The 16,885-nt window shown below is 41.7% G+C and overlaps 1 protein-coding gene across 5 annotated transcripts in view; it reads right to left on the bottom strand.

Annotated features, from left to right (window-relative positions):
* ZMIZ1 (zinc finger MIZ-type containing 1) overlaps positions 1-16,885 on the bottom strand; it is a 2,170,450-nt gene that overhangs the window by 869,002 nt on the left and 1,284,563 nt on the right. The window contains exon 1 of one of the 5 annotated variants that reach the window (XM_044056884.1): positions 4,390-4,480. The exons of the other annotated variants lie outside the window; for them this stretch is intronic. The gene's annotated coding sequence lies outside the window, so the exon portion shown is untranslated. Of the gene's footprint in view, positions 1-4,389; positions 4,481-16,885 lie in introns of those variants that run through there. 5 annotated transcript variants of the gene reach the window in all.

Here is a 16,885-nt window from a genome sequence, read left to right as displayed (position 1 = left end):
TAATGACCTTGAAATGCAAAAGTCCACCAAGAACAAAGAATAGAGTTAGATTATCTCTACCTTTTAAGTATACAAAGCTTTGGATATTTAAAAATCACCATGTAAAGAGCTTGAAGAGGTACCATTAACAAAAACTTCAAAAAACTGAGTGGAAATGCTGTTACATTAATATCGGTAACTTCAGTGACTTCAATTATCATCTGCAACTATGGAATAGTCCTTCGACATCAGTTTTCCTGGATGTACTTTGTGTAGAATGACGCATTCTCCAAAAAAAAAAAAAAATTAACTCTCCTAGCTCTATTACAGCCAGACATGCCATGGTCACCAAAGGGAATCAAACAAAGAAACACTAAAGACACTCCTGAAGAAAATGGACAGCAAGAGGTCTTATGAGTGTCAGAACGTGAATCAGTTGGGGGTTTGATCAAAGAAAGACATAGCATAGGAAGAAAAGCAACAGGAACCCTTGCCAGAAAACAGCCCTCCAACATAGAAACTTCTGCATGCTCGGTTGTCTTTGATTCTAGGGCTACTTAATTTAGAAACACCTCAGCAACATACTTCTCAACCTCTTACAGCAAGAAACCTGAACAAAGCCATGAATCATGGGGGGAACAAAGGCCCAAAAATAGGGACACTTTTTAATTACTGTACTTACAAACTTAGAAAGTTGATAAAATAACAAATGTTGCATTACTGTGAATTTTCTACTGGGTATGAAGTGTGAAACTCAAATGTTTGCCATTACTTTCTGACTTCAACCCTCAATAATTTGCCAGAAAACTACAATTTTATGAGAAACAGACCACAAATATGGGTTAAAAATCTGGTCATTGTGCAAAAATCTGTACAGTTGAGAGGTATGCTCAGCAACAGTCAGTAAACCAAGACGCAGCTCATCCACAATTCAAAAGATTGCATAACATCAAGCTTTATCAAACTTAGCATGATGTTTTACTGGTATACACCACAACAAAACACTGCATTAACAATTACAGTAATAAACACAATTTACTTGCTAAAACAAGTTTAGATCCCTGGTTTTACTGTTATTGGAACCATCTGATTTGTGAAGATACAAGTCGTGTTTGACTATTGGATCCCAAAAGGCTCAAAAATCTAGGCAGAGATCACCGATAAGGAGTCTGTGGGACACTGAATAAAGGGACAGTGCTTCCAGCCTCGCCTGGCAGTGCTTGTCTTTTAAGCCCATGATCTTTTTAATTACGAACAATTGGGGTCTTTACAGTTGTTTGACATACAAAGCAAGATATATTCCAAAAGTGGTACTGTATTAGATAAAAGGACTGATTAATGCAGAATGCAGAGGGTAAGAAATTAGCTGGATCTACATGAAATACCTTTAGCAATGAGCTGGACCAGGTAAAAATATATCTAAACCACTGTTGTAACATGATGGTCAAAGGCAAAGGAATTATTTACCCATGTTCCAAGGTCTTTTGCCACACTTTCATTCTGAAGTGGAGAGCTGTACATATAAAACGGATGAAGGGGCTGTTTTAGCAACTGCAATGACACTGCATTTTTAGCATTTAATTTTAACCCTTTTTTGGAGCACCAGTTGCTGACATATGTCAGTTCTAGTTCGAGCTTCAGCATATCAGACAGAGGACTTCAGAATGACACCATGGTCATCTGCAAACTTGGCTATGCAGAGATCCTCATTTGTAATTTGGAGATCAGTGAAGTACATGCAGAATGGTAAAGGTCTCATCGCAGTCCCGAGGAACACCAGTGGTCACTTCACACCTGCCACCATCACTGCATGGGCTCTGTCTCTTAATCAATTTGCTATCCATCTAATAACACGAGTCATTCTGGAGCTCATTCAGCTTGCTTAATATGTTAGCATATGGCATAGTGCCACAAGCCTTAGTCAGGTCATGTTATGCCGAATGGACTGCACTTCCACTGTCCACAGCTTGTTACTTTCCCAAAGAAGTTGACCAGATTCATTAGACAGAATCTACCCTTAACAATGCTGAACTGCAGGGGATCAAGTCTTGTAAAATATTTAATTAGGTCAGTTGCAATGTTCCATGGCTTTGGAGTGGAGACTAGTTAGGCTAATGGATCTGTAGTTTTCAGGGTCAGTGGTGGGTCCACTTTTATGGAGTGGTACCACAATAGTTGTGAACCATACTACAGGGACAAAAACAATGGATGGGCCTAGGATGAATGTTTGTGGGAGCAGGTCCATTAGACCTTGTTCAGAACTGTTTATTAGGCAACCAGGTATATTATTAGATCCCATGGGTATTTTTATTGTTTTTGAGAGTATTATTTGCAAGTTTTATTTGGTTATGATGGGAGTTTAAGATTCTGTGGGATACATGGGTTTTTCTAAAGTTGTTTCAGGAGAGAAATCTGCACTGGATGTGTTTGCTAGTATGCTGGCTTGATCGGCGGGTCCAACTAGTTAGTGACATTTTGGATAGGTTCTGAGCAATGCATGCTGGTTGTTATTCTTTATAATGTAGCTAAAGAAGTACTTGCGATTGTCTTTAGTTTCTGATACTCTTCTAAATTCATGGGATGCCTTTTGCTTTCCCAATGTTGTTTGTAGTTCTTTCAATAGAAAGACTTCTGAATAAGTTCACCGTGTGAATGAAAGTCCTTACTGAATTGGATTATTAAAGCTGTTTTTTACCTGGCTTCACGCTGTTTTTTTATTAAAATTTTTAATATTAACTTTTTTTTTTTTGCTATATAGTTTTAGAAAGCTTTTTTCTTTTATTGCATTTGTTATTTATACATGTAGGCCATCAGGCTGGTTTACTTCTAAATTTCATTTACATCTGGTAGGAACTGTAGTCACTGTGTTTCTCTCCATGGATTTTTTCAACACTAGGCTTTCTAAAACACGAATGTGTATGTATATATATATATATATATATATATATATATATACATACACACATACATACAGAGTAAGAACATTTTCATAGATGCTTGCAAACCCAAATGTTAAGCACAAAACCATGCTCATCTTTCAACATTAACATTAGTGCCATTGTGATGAAACGCCACAGCCTTTCAAGGCCCACATCTCCAATCAGGTCACACCTAATGAGTGCAGACTGTGATAAAATACTCCAGCATGCTATTTACCCAACAAAAACAAATATTTGCTTGCTATACATCCAAAAGTGTCCAGATCAGTGGAAAGGGAATGCAAGAAAAGACAGCACAACAATACCGCATTCAACAGAAACTTGCACTGATTTAGTTTTGGCTGTTGAAACCAGTCACTTCCAGTATCATCTACTGCTCTTCCAGCTAGCAGCATGTTCACATACACTTCGTATGCAGAATTTCTGCATAATTTATAGCTTGCTAAACAATTAAAAAGTACCACTTCATTCTATGGGATGGAAGTCAGAAATGCCCATTTTATCTACCAGTCCCTGCGCTGGGTAGCTTTAACTGTAATTGGGAGAAGGCCTCAAGCTTTTCTGTCAATGTGCAGCTGGCTAAACCCCAATTTATGGGACTTTAGCCAATTAAGGGAGTTTTTAGACATCATACTATTCTTCCAAACAAAACAGACTATGCTGGTGCGTGTCCCAGCTTGTGATCTGATGGACACACACACACACTTGGAAGATGTTAGCTTCTTAAGTATTAAATATAGGAAGTTTTTCACAGTGATTCCAGAACTGAGATCTGAAATGTACTGACTGGGACAGGGAGTAAACACACTGTCCAAGACAGATATGTGATGCCATGATGCATTCTGACAGGAGGTGTGCATACCCAACTGACTATGGGGTCGACACAAAAAGTCTTGTTTTACGGGTAATACAGAAGAGTAACATGCAGTAACACTAAGGTGGGTAGTGTAAAACACAAATTTACTTAAACTTTACTCTTGGAAATTCTTTGGGCTTACATTCCTTGCAATTTATGAATGACAAAAATGCTAAGAAAGGCAGACTCTCTGACGTAATATCAGTTATGAACATGATGCAACTGACGAAGCATTATACATACTGGATGTTATACTTAAAATGATAAATCTAAAGGAAATGAGAACACAAACCCCAAACTGCGATGTCAGTGTGATTAATGCACTGTAGTTAAAATCCTAAAATATTTCCTTTCTTAAATTTCACTCCCACAAAATTTCTTTCTTTACTTTTCACAAGTGCATTTTATAGCAGTATTAAACCTTTTATGACTTTACTAGTCTTCATACAGTAGATTACATAACCTGCACGTAAAATGCTCTGAAAAACTGATATACATGTTCTCAGCAATTATTAAACAGTATTCATTACACTATCACTTTTAATCCCATCCTTCCTACTGACTTCATGCATTCTTTACCTCGAACACAAAACAGTAACAGACATGCTGACTTACCTGCAACCTACTACAATCCATCTCAACAAGGAAAAGACCCGTGCCATTTTGATCTTAAACCTACACTGAATGAACAGTGATTGTTCCCTTCTGTTTGGAAGGTACTTCATTTATCAAACCCCCACATTCACTGGTCTGAAATTAGCCAGGCCTCAGTTGGCTGCTGCCATGGCAACCATGCTCATTCAGTGTTGGCATATAATGTAGACAATGTGTTTTCCATTTAGATGAGTTTTAGTATGAGTGAGTGAGTGAGTGAGTGAGTGAGTGAGTGAGTGAGTGAGTGAGTGTGTGTGTGTGTGTGTGTGTGTGTGTGTGTGTGTGTGTGTGTGTGTGTGTGTGTGTGTGTGTGCGTGTATGGGGAGGGGGTGCATAGAAAAATAAAAGGTTTCTGCTCAATAGCATTTCCCAGAACATAACACGAATACAATCAGGTTTTTTTTAAAGACCAGTTAAAGCAAGAAAGAGACTAACAAAAGAAGACAGCCTCTCTAATATTTACTACCAAGCAACTCAGAATTCAGAGGATGTGGTGTTCTCACACGTGATCAGGTATAACATTTTTTTAAATGCTGCCAGTTACACTAATCTTTCCTTCCCAAGTGTGCAATGCGTAGCTATGTGGCATGTATAGACTTACAAAATACACTGGAATGCACTTCTATTACAAAAACACTGTGGAATGCAAAACTGTTCTTTTTTCCATTTTTTTAAACTAAATATACATTTTTTTAAATAAACACCGTGTCTTGTTTACTGATAATTTTCTTGACAAACTATTTGTAAAGAAACATTAGCCACATGTTTTATAATGTAAAGCACAACTAATATTTCCTTGTCAAATGTTTTCCTTAGGAAGCTAGTAAATATTCATATCCACCCCTGCAAAATTTATTCTGCAATGCCATTTTCCTTCTACACTGAGGAGAAGAAATCAGTAACACAGCTTTCTGGATCACCAGCTTGACTTACAACAATGCTGTGCGGGAATTTTCTCTGAGTTAAAGGGAGCTCTGAAGGTCCTTTAACAGAAAGGTGGCGAATGAGTGTGTGTGTGTATGTGGTTGTTGTGTTTTCAAGTCATGTTTACAATGGAAACACTGCCTTGAAGAGCTCCGTTCTTTAATCTTCTTTTCCATCGGTATAGGAGGAGCAGCAAAGCACTTCCTGAAGGGAGAGAGAGTTTCCAAATGCAAATGTTGTCCAACCTTTTTTCTCCCCTAAACAAATATGCATACTGGAAAACTCATGTTTCCAATTTTCTTGTTCCAATTTCATTCTGGCTACTAAACATGTCTCAGCCTGATGGGTGGAAAATATAACGTCTCCACATTAACTCTTTGTAAACTGAAAAAGCACAGGCTTCTTTTGTGAATGCCTCTCTCTCTTTCTTTAGTCTTGTTCTTTTAGGTCTCTCTCTCCCTAGTCTTGTTCTTTTGTGAACATCTCTCTCTCTCTTTAGTCTTCGACACCTGGTGCTTCCTCTGCCAAAAGCTCACCAGCTGGTTTCAGATTTTTCCCAGCAGAGGATTACATTCCTTCTGCCCTCCTTCTTTGGCTGCCAATCACGTGGCCAGGTGATGTGGAGGCAGGACTGATGCTGAAGGGGAAAGTTAATGACTGAGTGAACGTCTCCAGCTCTGCTCTGCGATACTCGCACATCTGAAGTATTTTGTTGAATTTGCCTGCAGTGGATGAGCAGAAATTATTCTAAAACTTTATTACCCATGTGTCAACTGCTTAGTAAATTAGATGGGTGTGACAAAGTATAACTGTATAGTTACCTTTGAGAAAGTGTGAAGAGATAAAAAAAATAACAGTGGGAGACTCAGCATCTGATTTTGCACTACTGTTTTGCTTAACTTAGGGTTTTGAAATAGGGTTACCACCTGCCCCTGTTTGCGCAGGGCAGTCCAGTTATGTTATGTGGAAAAAATGAAAAACAGCAAATGTCCTGTAAACTGAGAAAACTATTTCCTAAATTGTATTTAACATCTGTGTAAAACAATTATTTTGAATCTGAAATAACTAAATAACTAAGCATTCCCAGTTGTTGTGGGTATGGTTAGTCCTGCAAAATTTCACATTCCCCAAAAAAAAAAAAAAAGCCCCACTTTGGGCATCTGTAAAAGGTGTCAGTCAGCCCTACCTTGAAGACAGGGATCCTTTATTTACTTCAACTGCCTGTCAGGATTCTAGTGCTTTTGCTTGAATGTCTCTTGCCTTCACAATTAAGTTACTGACTGTACTAGATACAGATTTCATACTGCTTCTGGTCAGAAGGAGGCACTACATTCCACTTTACAAAGTCTATTTTGCTGTGTTTTTGTGAAACTGAAAGTGATGCCAGGAAAACACTTTTTGGCTTGATCTCCTAGTTTTCTGTATAAGCTGGTTTTACTAATTTTACTACATCTGACTCCTCAAAAGTTAAGGAATTTAAGTCTGGAAGAAGGAAAACAGCTTCTACTATAATCAAAATGTTTCTAAAAAATGTAACAGGCTCATAGGTGTGTATTAGGCTAATGGCCCTGGAGCCTTTACAAGCCTAGCCCATAGGATTACCCAGGCATCGTGCCGTCCAATGTTAGTTCCCAGTCCCTCTATCAAGTAGAGCCATTGCAGTAATCCCCAGGGTGAACTTTCTATTTCCAATCTTCTCATCAAGATTTCTCTTGAAGAGGGTCAAGTGAGGTGCTCTGACATGTATGGGAAGTCTATTCCAGAGCATTGGCAGTCTCTGGGTTATGAACCTGTCCCTCCAGCATGTTCTGTTGATTGTGGTAATGAGGTTGAGGTCGCTGGAGCGTGTGGTGCGGAGGGATTTGAATTTTTTTATAAGGGCATTTACAAGCCTAGCCAGAGTGTGTTTGGCTTTCGCCACCCATTTTAAAATTAATTTTGCTATGCCCTTTTTCGAGGTTAGTATACTGTGCATCTGTCTAGCAGTGACACAAAAGTGATACCCGGAGTAAATCTACAATCTCCCATCCATTCATCAAGATTCCTCTTGAAGAGAGTCAATGAGGGACTCTGCCTAACCTGGACTGGGATTTTATTCCAGAGTGAAGGGAGCCTCTGGGTTATGAATCTGTCCCTCCAGCATGTCCTATTTATTTCAGTGCTGAGGTTCAAGTCTCTCGAGCTCGTAGCTCGATGGGATTTGGATTTTCTGAGGTGCGGCATGTTCATTAATTCCGGGTTGGACATGGCTTTATACGTCAGGCACAGATCGCCTCTGAGCAAGCGGTATGCCACTGAGCAGAGCTGGAGTTTCTTTAACCAGGCAGCATATGGCATCTGTTTGAGCCCTTTGATCCTCTTCGTGAGGTACTTTTGGGGTCTTTCCAGTTGCTGCAAGATGTAGCATTTCTAACCGAGTTGGTTCAGACATGGCTTTGTAAGTCAAGCAGAGATCGCCTCTTAGTAGACGATAAGAGACAGAGAATAGGTGGAGTTTTTTTTGAGTCTGTCCATGTAGGACATGTGTTTAAGGCCAAGGGATCCTCTTCGTGAGGTACTTTTGTGGCCTTTCCAGCTGTTGCATGTGTCTAGTGAGGTACATGCCAAATGGGGCATTACACTTGATGATTGGTCTAATGAGGGAAGAGTAGAGAGAGATGATGACCCTCTTTCTTCTTGGATGCAAAATCCTTGGTAATGAGATGTGCCACATAGAAGGACTTTCTGGCCGCAGTGGCAATGTGGTGGTCGAAGGAGAGGTTGCTGTCAACTTGTATCCCCAGATCTCTTACAACTCTTGTTCAGTGGCCTCCAATCGATGTGGTAATTAGTGGGAACTGAGTTTTTCCCAAAGGGGATAACAACGCATTTTTAGGTTCATAGGTAGGTACTAGGCTATCGGCCCTAGGCCCATACAAGCCTAGCCAAAAAATGTACCCTGGCTTTCACCACCCAAGAAAATTATTTTCCTGTGCCCCTGTCGGGCAGAGCCACAGAAGTGATCCCCGGGGTGAATTTCCCATTTCCCATCCAATCATCAAGATTTTTCTTGAAGAGTGCTAATGAGGAGCTCTGTTTGACATACATAGGTAGTCTGTTCCAGAGTATGGGAAGTCTCTGGGACAGGAATCTATCCCTCCAGCAAGTTCTGTTTATTGTGGTGACAAGGTTAAGGTCCCTAGAGCGTGTAGCTCAGAGGGATTGGGATTTCTTTAAGTGCAGCATGTCCAACAGCTCTGGGTTTGACATAGCTTTGTATGTTAGGCAGAGATCGCCCCTGAGTAGGTGATATGCGATGGAGTAAAGCTGTAGCTTTTTGAGACGGTCTGCATAGGGCATCTGTTTGAGGCCAGTAATCATCTTTGTGAGGTATTTCTGTGGTCTTTCCAGTTGTTGTTGATGTCTTGTGAGGTACATACCAAAAGGGGCGTTGTACTCTATAATGGGTCTAATGAGTGATGAGTAGAGGGGAACAATGACCTCTTTTATTCTGGATGAGAATCCTTTTGTGATGAGATGAGCCACGTAGAAGGATTTCCTGACCACTGTGGCGATGTGATTATCAAAGGAGAGACTACTGTCCACCTGTGTCCCAAGGTCTCTTATCACATTTTCGGCATTAAGTAGACTACCAGCTTTGTGGTAGTTCGTGGGTACAGAGTTTTTACCAAAGGGGATGACAATACACTTTTTGGCATTGAGCTTCAGGCCATGGCTTTGACACCAGGTATCTGTCTCAATGAGGCCCTTTTGTAGTTTGTCCACATCGTTAGGAGTTTCGATTATGGCTCCTAGTTTGCAGTCATCTGCAAACTTTGTTAGCTAAAGACCTTCTGTTTTGGCCTGCACTTCAGAGAAGTAGATACCAAACAGGAGAAGACACAGGACTGAACCCTGTGGTACTCCACTTGTCACTGGTCTGATGTCGGATTTGGAATCTGCTACTTTCACAGTGTGGGTTCTGTCCGTGAACCAGTTGGCAACCCATCTTGTGACATAGGGATTTATACCTAGTTTAGTGAGCTTATCTATAATTCCAGACTGGGGGATGGTGTCGAAAGCCTTGTTGAGATTTAGATAAGCTGTGTGTGAACCATTTTAGCCTCATCTATGGCTTTGGTGACTGCTTCAAAGAAGTCAATCAGGTTTAGGAGACATGATCTGCCTTTTACAAATCCAAACTGGGTAGGGTCCAGAGTTTGGAGATTACCAATGTCTTTGTTTATGAGTTCCATGATGATACGTTCCATGGCCTTGCAGACCAGGCTCATCAGGCTAATGGGGCGGTAGTTCCCGGGGTCCATCGTGGCTCCCCCTTTGTGGAGTGGGATAACTGTCACGGTGCGCCATTCAGTGGGTACAAAGCTTGAGGTGAGGCTATGATTGAACATGGTGCTTAGGTAGGGTGCCAGTTCATTCTGTAGTTCGTGTAGAACGCAGCCTGGGATATTGTCAGGTCCCATGGATGCTGTGTTCTTGGCTTTGGAGAGTGTGTTTTTTACCTGTGCAGCCGTGATTATAGGAACTTTGCATTCTTCCGGTATAGAGGGGGGTAAAATTAGCACTGAACCTATCTGTCAGGATGTTGGCAATATCAGTTGGTTCTGTATATTTAGTGCCATTATGCTGTAACTCAGAGCAGATCTGAGTGTTCCCATTTAGATTCTTGACATAGGTAGAGAGAATGCTTTGTGGTTGTCTTTAGAGTCAGTGGCAATTTTGTTTTCGTAACTAGCTTTGGAGGATTTTATGAGGGATCGCAGCTTCTTACTGAGGCTGACCAGGGAGCTCCTCCACTCATGGGATTTTACTCTTTCTTGCAACAGTTTCTTTCTTCTGTTGTAGAGTTTATTTATGGCAGAGGACCACCAGATTGGCTTCCTTTTTTTGGAGGATAACATCTTGGTTCTATTAGGGATAGCATGATCCATGCACTCGTGTAAGTGCTTATAAAGTGCATTTGTGTAGGATTCGGCAGTCATACCTCTATTGTCCGTCTGCATGGGTGTCATGAAGTTTGCCACTTCTGTCTTAAGAAGTGTGAAGTTGGCTTTTGAGAAGTTTTTTTACGATGGTTTCCCTAATTGGGGCTGGGGGTGGGATGTGGATGTGCTGATAAGCTTGTGGTCGGATCTGACCAACGAGGAATTGACCTCTGGTGTGGAACACCGGTTTCCCATGTTGGTAATGACCAGGTGTAGGATATTGCTGCCCCTGGTGGGGGTGTGAATAAATTGATCCAAGGCGTTGGAATTTATGAATTCTAGAAAACGTTTTGGCATTAACCTTAAGGCCACGGTTTCGACACCAGTCATTGGTCTCAGTGAGGCCTTTCTGTAGGATGTCTACATCACTTGGGGAGTTAACAATGGCTCCCAGCTTGCAGTCGTCTGCGAACTAGGTCAGCCACAGTCCCTCCGTGTTGACCTGAACTTCTGGGAAGTAGATGCCAAACAGGAGAGGACTCAGGACCAATTCCTGTGGGACTCTACTCGTTTCTGGTCGGCAGTCTGACTTGGAGTCCGCTACTTTCACACTGTGGGTTCTATCCGTGAACCAATTTGCAACCCACCTGTTGTGGGTAATGGGTATATCATTTCAGAATTTCACCCTGTTTCAGTATATTTAGTCCTGCCCTACAGTCTTTACAAAACCTCCTATTCAAAGTTCTGACATGGGTTAAAATGTGCTTCTTTTTCTGAATAAGTCATTCAAAAAGTCTGACATTATTTCAAAAATGAATTTGACTAGGATATTGATTTTTTAAAAAGTAGCATGTCAAAATCCCCTTCTCCAGCACATGACTATGAAGCTTTTGAAGATGAACAGTGACAGACAGGATGGTGAACACAAACGTAACCAGGAGGCATATTTGATGTTTTATACACCAATGGCCAAGCATTTCTGGAGTAAGGTGAAGTTATCTGAGAATAGAAAATAGATTTATAAAATTAATTACTTGTTATTTGTTAAGTCTTTCTCTCTAACACTGCCAATCCCCCCCCCCCCACCTTGTCATGGGGCTACAAAAAGCACTCCTACAAAACCCGATGTTAGTTTTAAGTTCTGTACTGTCTCTGATGCAGTCATCTCTCCAACGTTTGTCCTCTGCTGTTTTGGTTACAGGTTCATTAGTTTAGAATGGGTGTTCTTCTGTCCTGGTGCCATGTTCCATTTAACTATGATAAAAATGGGGCATGAAAGCTGTCAGCCCTACTTTGGTCCTCCCCACTTCTGGGGATGTAATGGCAATGGTGCCTTGGGAGATGGCATGCATTTTGTGGACAACAGAAGTGAGCACAGCCATACACAACTATATGACATGGTCAAAAAGACTGCAGATGAGCACTGGTGCTTCTAATAATTTGATACAGCCATCTTGTTCATATGCCATTGGAGGGGTGATCTGAAGTTATGAGCTTGAACTTATAACCTAGCAGTGGAGGTTACACTTATTTGTCAAACATTTTGATATATGAACCATGCAGATTATGCACCTAAACATCTAAGCTGGAACTCCTCCTCAACTTGGCAGTAAGTCACAACTCTTGCACATGTGATTGGTAGAACAGCAGATTGGCATAAATTGCTAGGAAAAAAATGAAGGGAGCTATTAAACCCTTAATAAGGCAACTACTCAGATGCCAGGACAAGCAGAGTAGGAAAGTACAGTTGTGTACCCTTACCATAAATGTAGATGGTCGAGTTTATTCACTGTTGCGGTCATCACATTTGGGTTATCTGCTTGCAGTAGCCCTCAGTCGGCCTGATTAACAGAGTCTTGGGTCCTGCGTTGGTTGCTGTCTCTTCTTCCGTGGCATCAGGTCGTCAGGGGTATAAAACATGCACCCGATGCCATTACATCAGTTTTTTTTGCCCCAGATGTCAGGTGCCCCTCAAATGGGAAGCAATTAAATATATAAATATACAAGGTTATACCCCCAACAAAAAAGCAAATACACCAAAAAAGTTTTAAGCATAGTAAAGGAAAGTAGAGGTACAGCCAAAAGAAGTCAGGGGGCTGGTGGGAGGGTAACCAGGACTGCAACAGTGAATACACTCGAACATCTATATTTATGGTAAATGTACACAGCTGTACTATGTTCATGTTTCACTGTTGCAGTCATCACATTTGGGTAGATTCCCAAAGCTAAGGTTGGGAGGAGGAATTTAGATAGCATTAGGAACAGCTATAAGGCCCTGCAAGACTCCAGTGACAAAGCCAGCTCTGGATTTAGAGAAAATTGGCAAATGATAATGCTTGGTGAAAGTATATACAGAACTCCAGGTAGCAGCTTCTAGGATGTCCCTGGTAGGGACGCCTCTGAGAAAGGCTGTAGAGGTAGATGCAGCCCTGGTTGAGTGGGGTCTGATCCCCTGTGGGATAGGTTTTCCATGGCGCTTATAGCAGAAATGAATGCAATGGCCTATCCATTTAGAAATGGTTTGCTTCGAAATAGCCTTCTCCTCTGTCCCTGCAGCAAATGCCACCTGCAGTTGTTCAGACATCCTTTGAGGCGTCCTGTCCAAGTAGAATCTAAGTTGTCTGTGCACATCTAAGGAGTGCAGTATCCGTTCCCCTTTGTTCTGTGGATTAGGAAAGAAGGTCGGCAAATAAATGGACTGATTAAGAGCCACACTGGATACCACCTTGGGCATGAAGGAGGGATTGGTTCTGAGGGACACCCTGTCCGCATGAAAGACGATAAAAGGCTCCACTGCCATAAGGGCCTGTAATTCAGATACCCTTCTTGCTGAAGTGATTGCTAAAAGGAAAGCTGTTTTCCAAGAAAGAAATTTTAAATCTGCAGTAGCAACTGGCTCGAAAGGAGGAAGAGTGAGTTTCTCCAAGACAAAGTTAAGGTCCCAGGCTGGAGTTGGAGCTCTCCTGGGTGGTCTTAAATTTTTGGCCCCTCTGAGGAACTGCTTGAGTAGTGGGTGAGAGAAGAGGGGAGGTTCTGTGTTATAATGGGCTGAAATGACTGAGGCGTGAATTTTGATGGAGGAAAAAGACAAGCCCTTGTGAAGTATCTCAGTTAAGTATTGTAAAATATGAGGTAAATTGTGCGCTGCTGTGCTCATCCCTTGAATTTGGTTCCAGGCCCAGAATCTTTTCCATTTTTCAGCATAAGATTTTCTAATACTAGGCCTCCTTGCCTCTAAAATGATATCCATCACTGGTTTACTGAGGGATGCTAAAGGAGAGAATTAGGTAATTAGCCAGGCTGCTAGGTTCAGTGTTTGAAGCTGAGGGTGCAGAATCTGGTTCTCCTGCTGAGACAACAGGGAAGGAGTCTGAGGCAGGTGCCATTCGGCCAAACGTGATGCACTGCGCAAGAGGGGGTACCAGTGTTGGTGTGGCCTGTCTGGTGCAATCACAATCGTCCTTGGTTTGTCTTGTTTGATCTTTAGTAGTACTCTGGAGAGCAGAGGCAGAGGAGGAAAGGCACAAACTGATAGGTTTTTCCAGCTGAAGGACAGAGCATCCACTTTCCAAGCTTGTTTGTGGGGAGTCCTTGTGAAAAATTTGCCCAATTGATAGTTCTGGGGGGAGGCAAACAGGTCTATATCTGGGCTCCCTCATTTGCTTGCCAACATGTTGAGAATCCTTGGTTCCAGTTTCCAGAAGTGTGGGTCCATGAGGTTTCTGCTTAGTCCATCTGCCAGTGTATTTAGTTTTCCTGGCAGGAATTGAGCTTGTAGATGCACCTGGTAGCTCAAGGCTGGGTTCCACAATGCCATGGCTAGTCTGAAGAGGGGGGTAATAATGTGTACCCCCCTGCTTATGTACCACATAACAGTGTTATTGTCCGTCTTTACCATTAGTTGTCCTGGAAGAATGTAGTCCTTGAAGGCTGTCAGAGCATTCTGTACAGCTAACATTTCTTTTTGGTTGATATGCAGGTGCATTTGACTTGGGTTCCATTTGCCCTGAATGCACTTCCCTGCCAGGTGAGCCCCCCATGCATAGTCTGATGCGTCTGCTGTTAGGGTTTGGGCAGCAGGGAGTAGTGTGAATGGTAGTCCCTTGTTTTGGTGGCAGGCCTCTGCCCACCAAAGGAACTCTAGGCATAGGCAAGGTACGATATGAATCATTGCTTCTAGATCCTGAGAATGCTTACACCATAGGCTTTTTAGATACCATTGTAGTTTCCTCATATGCAGCCTTGCATATAGAATTAGAAGAATGCAGGAGGCCATGAACCCCAACGCTTGCAGTATTTGCCTTGCAGATAGCAGGGATTTTGTGGCCACTTGTTTGAAAAAGGTTGTCAAATGAATTTCTATGGGGTGAGGAAAGCCATCTGGGAAGTTGTATTCAAGCTTGCTCCCAGGAATATAATTTGTTGACAGGGTACCAGGTGTGATTTATTTTCATTTATGGTGTACCCCAGACAAGTCAGCACCCTTTGTACAAAGGCCAGATGACTCAAAAGTATGTCCTGGCTTTCTGACATAATTAGACAATCATCCAGGTATGGGTAATTTGAATATTTTTTTGCCTGCAAAATGCAATGACTGGAGCTAGGCACTTTGTGAATACCCTAGGTGCAGTAGATAAGTCAAAGGGCAGTGCAGAGAACTGATAGTGTGTGTAGCCTGCTTTGAAGCATAGGTATCTTCTGCAAGATTCTCTGACTGGGATGTGCTTCTTTTAAATCTAGTGTTGCCAACCAGGCATGTTTGCCTAGCATAGGAAGCAACTGGTGAAGAATCAGCATCTTGAATTTTGTAGTCACCAAAAAGGTGTTTAGACTAGACAGGTCCAGGACAGGATGCCATGAATTGTCTTTTCTGGGTACCAGGAAAAGTCAGGAATAGAAACCTTGTCCCTTTTCCTCTTCTGGTACCAAATGGATAGCCCCCATGTTTAAGAGAGAAAGTACTTGCTTTTGGGCCTCTGCCCACTGATTTGGGGGTAGATCTGGCCATCCGCTTGGTGTTGTTAACTTGTGGAAGTGAAATCTGTATCGCTGGGACACTACATTTAAAACCCATTTGTTCTGGGTAATGAGTTCCCAGTTCTTTGCATGAAGAGCAATCTTTCCCCCCAAAAGGGGCAGTCAGTTGAGAAGTGCTTGGAAGTTTTAAAAATAAGTCATTGAGACAGTTTACCATGGGGGGAGTTTTATTACTCCCAGATTTGGAAGTGGAGGCCCCCTACTGCTTAGACCTGTGCATACCCTGGGACTGCAGCCTGGGAGCTCTGCTGGATCTGGGTTTGGACTGAGAAGGTCTAGAAGAGGCAGGAAAGGACCAATTCTTGGAAGGCCAATGTCTACTAAATCTTCGAGGTTGTACTTGTAAAAAATCTTTAACAGTTTGCAGAGATTCAGCTTTTTCCTCCATCTTTTTAAGAACTTCTTCTGCCTTGTTGCCAAACAGGCGGTCCTGGTTTAAGGGAGCATCTAGTCGTTTTGCTTTAACATGATTTGGCAAGGATTGCTCCTTAAGCCAAGCATGCCTTCTAAGTAAATACCCAGTTACAGCAGCCGGCAAGATGCCTCGAGAATCAAAACCACATTGTAAAGTATATTTTCCAACTTGTTCAGCTGAATGCAGTAAATCCTGTAAATCATTATTTTAAGCACAATCAGGAATCAACACCATTTTCTGTTTAAGCAATCCAATAATATGCTGCTGATAGTTTAACATATGAAACTGGCAGTTTAAGGCCCTAATGGCCAAAGTTGGAGAAGTGTATACCTTCTTACCCCATCTATCCAGCGTCCTGGAGTCTCTATTAGAGGGGCAGTAGTAGCTTTAATGCTCTTGGGTCCCTGTGAAATGGTCTCAGGATCCGCAGTAGGATTTTTAAAAAGGAACTTGTGAGAGTCAGGGACCCTGTAATGTCCATCAGGTTTTCTGGGAACAGGCAGTAGAGAGTCAGGGGCCAAGCTAGATTCCGCAAAGACGTCATTAACAATGTCTATTACAGGAGGTACGGCCAAAGGCCTGTGGTGAGGCAGGAGTAAGAAATCCTTAAGCCTCTTTTTAGAATCAGAAAAATCCTGACTTTCCCAACGAAAATGCTCCCTGAGAGTATGCAAGATTTCAACAAAAGAAAAATCCTCTGGGGGGAAGCAGAGGAATAGAGTCCTCAGCATCAGAATCCTCATATGTAGGTAAGGGTAAATCCTGGTCATCAGAGGAAACAGAAAATTCGGAATCCTGGTCAGAAGTATCATAAACAAACTCAGTCCTAGGTCTCTTAGAGGGGGAAGGTTGGCTTCCCCCTGATTATTTATTTATTATTATTTATTTTATTTTACATTTGTTAACCGGGCTAGTCTAGCTGGATACATATCCTTTTTCAGTAGAGGCCCGAGGAGAAAAGCTCCAACATAGTAGTTAATACAATATAAAGATACAAGTAAAAACAGTAAGAAAATAATGTACAGTTTCCAAAATACACGATGATTGAGAAATTTTTTACATAGTTGTTGAAAAGACAGCAGAGCAATCAGAAGGTTATACATAGCTGAGGTATCTTATAAGCAAATAGTAAATAGAGCATTTCAAGAAGAATAAA

Source organism: Protopterus annectens, chromosome 14.part0 (assembly GCF_019279795.1).
Source record: "Protopterus annectens isolate FY-2018-M chromosome 14.part0, PAN1.0, whole genome shotgun sequence".
NCBI lineage: Eukaryota > Metazoa > Chordata > Ceratodontiformes > Protopteridae > Protopterus > Protopterus annectens.
Note: the sequence above shows the minus strand (reverse complement) of the source record. Positions and strands in the feature narration are given on the sequence as shown.